At 52.0% G+C, this 3,899-nt stretch overlaps 1 pseudogene; it reads right to left on the reverse strand.

Moving 5' to 3' along the window:
- Positions 1-1,399: 1,399 nt before the first annotated feature.
- Positions 1,400-2,134, reverse strand: LOC140212839 (uncharacterized; annotated as a pseudogene).
- Positions 2,135-3,899: the final 1,765 nt, after the last annotated feature.

Consider the following 3,899-nt stretch of genomic DNA (forward strand, 5'->3'; position numbering starts at 1 on the left):
CGGTGTCTTGCGTCGCTGCCATTGGCATGTCTTGACGCAACATGCAACGTGGGCGGTCACGCGCAGTCAATAGCAGTTCTTTTGTCTCGCGTTCGGAAAAACGCGATGTGCCCGGCTGTCTTATAATAGATCAGGGCGTGCAGAATTACTGACCGGAGTGGTGCAGGGGGAACCAGAAGGTAGTTTGCGCGCGCCGGCGAAAAGTCCTTCACCAGGACGTTGTTTTGTATAAAAACGAAGACAATACGTTTTCAAATACCTTCGGGACTACGTCGGTCTTGCCTTGGAAGTAGCCAGAAAGGCTTCTGAACTCCAGGTCCACTCGCTGCTTCTTGGCAAATCCTCTGCGTATATTGTACCCAAAAAGAGCTCATCGTATTGGTCATATAGGGGCGGGGGGTCCAAGGTAGAATTAAGTTATATAATATTCTTGCGGTTTCAGGCTCCACCGCGCGAGGTGTCATCAAGCGTCTTTTATATTCGCTAGCCAACATAACGCGGGATGGTAGCTGACAACTTTGAATGGGCTGCCATATAGCTAAGGGCGGAATTTAGCTGTAGGCCAAACGACGGACAGGCAGTCCTCTTCGGTCGTACAATAACTGCCTGCTGCTTTTGAAAGCGACCGGCTAGCGTATGGTATCACCAGTTCAAGTCCGTCTTTCCTCTAGACAAGGATGGCACCGAAGCCTAGGCTACTGGCGTCGGCGTGGATTTCTGTATCGGCGTTCTCGTCGAAGTGCACAAGTCCGGAGGCGACTCCACGCGTCGTTTCAGTTCTTGAAATTGCGGCATTTGCCAGCTGAACTCTACATCACACTTAGATATGTCAATGGCTAAGCAATGTGCGGAAAGACCTTAACAAAGCGCTTGTAGTAGGCACACATGCCAAATAATCTACGGACTGCCTTGTTGCCGATGGGTTGCCGGAACTTTGCGATGCAGCTGTCTTGTACGGACCGGGGTGGACTACAGATTTGCTGTTAATGTGGCCGATGAACAGAAGCTAATCGCAAACGAAGCTGCACTTTTTCAGCTTCAAAGTGAGCTCTGATGACTTGATGTGCTCTAGCACTGTCACGAGCCGCCTAAGGTGATCGTCGAAATTTCCGGCTACGACAACGTCATCCAAGTAAACACGACAGGTTTGCCACTTAGTCCTGCTAACACCGTGTCGATCATGCGCTGGAATGTTGCTGGCGCCAAGCACAGTACGAATGACATGACACTGAACTCATACAGGCCGTTTGGCGTGATGAAGAATGAATGAATGAATAAAACCACGTTTATTCCACATTAAAATGCGCCCAAGACGCTGGGATGGAAAGGGGAGGGCTATTATTGCAAAAAGTGAAGGGTAAGGCTGCCTCCATTTTATTAACGAACGTCCTGGAGGCAGCTAAGTGGGGGCTGCATGACGCTTGTGGCTATCGCGGAGCCCATCGCCGACGGGTTGTGCCGTCGGGTCCTGGAGGAACAACAGCAGCGCTCGCCAGAGCTCGATGGCATGGTCCGGAGACGTGGTATCCGGGCAAGCCCAAGTCCGTAGAGAAGAAGGCCAGGGTCGCCGCTGTATGGTGTCCAGGGCACGAAGCCTTGGTGCGATGATAGGGGGCTCCTAACAAAGGTGGTTGAGATCAGCACGACATGTGCACATGGAACAGAACCCACTTACGGGTGGTGGTGTGCCACCCCTGTGGAAACGGTTCAACAAGTTAGGAGTAAGGAGGGTGCCGTTATGAATTCTCCAAAGCAGGACTGACTCTCGACGTGTGAATACCTTCGGTGGAAGCGACCGTATAGAGAGGGGATTGCCCACTAATGTGAGGTAGGCTGCACGTCCTTTTTTGGTCGCATGCTTGTCTGCAATCGGCTCTGCTACCTCAGGTGGGGTAGCTACGAGAGATTAAGGAGTATCAGAGGCTCTGGCTAGCGCGGTAGAGATGAGCGCGTGCCATTCTATGAGCCTTCTCGTTTCCGGGGTAACCGTAGTGCGTAGGGACCCAGTGGATGCTAACATCGTGACCGCATTCGCGGAGCAGGCGTGCCTGGTGCCGGATCTTCTGCAGTGCGGTATCTGTGTAAATAACAATAGGACATTCCTGATGGCCAGCCTGCCAGTCTGTGCACACATGATGGTGAACAGCGTCAGTTTGAGACGAAGTTGTGAGGGCCCACTCCAAATAATCTAGGATGGCCACTAGCTCAGCACGGGTGCTGGACATTGCTTCTGCTGATATATGATGGCGGCGGTTCTGATTTTCATTTGTCTGTCGTACCAAGCAGTGGCATAACAGGTGTTACTAGCGTCGTCTGCAGGCAGTGCAGCGTCCGTGTTTACGATGCGTTCAGTGAAGGGGAGTGAGCTCGTAGCTTTAGCATGCCTCTTGCCATATGCAAGGCACCACATTCGTTGAGTAGGGTCCATATTGAGAGGAAGTGGCCTGCCATCGGTGAGAGCCGTGATCTCCCACGGCGGCGTGTGGTTGGGCAAAAGGGGCATTGTGTGGACGTCATACCCGAGGAGCATGAGTGTGTGTCGCCCGGCATTTGTTGCGCGAAGTCTCGTCTCTTGTGTATAGACGTGCATGTCTACGAGCTCGGACAGGTTGTTGAGTATGCTACAACTTTTAAGCGCTTCGAGGCTTGTATACCTTGGGAGTCCAGTTACAATGCGTTTGGCTTCGTTAAGTAACCGGTCGAGCGCATGCATCTGTGTGCGGTTGACTGGATGATACGGCAGCCCGTACATGATACGGGAGACAAGAAAAGCTTGAACGAACTGCCGCATTCCACGTTCGTTTACTCCACGGATGCGGGTAGAGATTCTGCGTAAAGCGTGCAGGATTTGTTTGCTGGTCTTCGTAACGCGTTGGAACCAAGTGTTCGCTGTGCAGTTCTCGTCTAGGTGCATACTGAGTATCTGATAGTAGATTTCCGTGTGATGGGTTGGTCACCAATGTACAGTTTAAAAGACCGCTTTTCTTCCTGCTTTCCAAAGGTAGACCTGCCACCATGAATGACGACAAACTCTGTTTTGTCTGGGGCAGTGTGTAAACCCGTTTCTGTGGCATAGGCGTGAATGACGTCGAGAGCTCTTTGTAAGACGTGCTCCTGCTCCCCGATGCCCCCTTGATGCGTCCACACGGCGACGTCATCGGCGTACACCGCGTGTTTCAGGCCCGGTACGTCGGCAAGGCGCTTTGGTAGCTGGTGCATAACTATATTAAACAGGGTCGGTGAAATAATCGAACCCTGGAGGACGCCTACGTGGTTGGTTTGCATGGCAGTGGCGTCGTTACCAACTTCGACTTGGTAGCTTCGCTCTTCAAGGAAACCCCTTATGAAGTTGTACATCTTCCCTCTGATGACAAGGGCACGTGCTTTGATCATGATGGTGTTATGTGGGACGGCATCAAATGCCTTGCGTATATCCACTGCGACAACGGCTCGTGGGTGCACCGAAATAGAGTCGAGGACGTCCTGTTTGAGGCGGACTAGCACATCCTGTGTTGATAGCCCACGGCGAAATCCATACAGTGTAGGAGCCAAAAGGTCGCGATCTTCAAGGTACCACATCGAGCGTGTGTTGACCATGCTCTCCATTACTCTACAGCGTGATGAAGCCGGTCTTTTCGCAATCCCTCTCGTCGACGTCTATTTGCAATAGCCAGTCTTGAGATTCATCGGCGAGAACTATTTCGCGTTGCAGAGCCGATCTGATGCGTTGTCTATTCCTGGGAAGGGATATACGCCCTGCTTCGTGATCTTGTTCCATCGACGATAATTGAAGCGGAAACGTGGGGGTCCGTTCTTTTTCTTCACCCAGACTACAGGAGCTGCCCTCGGGCTTTGCAATGGCTGGATAATGCAGTCGCCTAGCATTTCGTTGACTTGTT

This window comes from Dermacentor andersoni, chromosome 3 (assembly GCF_023375885.2).
Source record: "Dermacentor andersoni chromosome 3, qqDerAnde1_hic_scaffold, whole genome shotgun sequence".
In the NCBI taxonomy this organism is placed as follows: Eukaryota; Metazoa; Arthropoda; class Arachnida; order Ixodida; family Ixodidae; genus Dermacentor; species Dermacentor andersoni.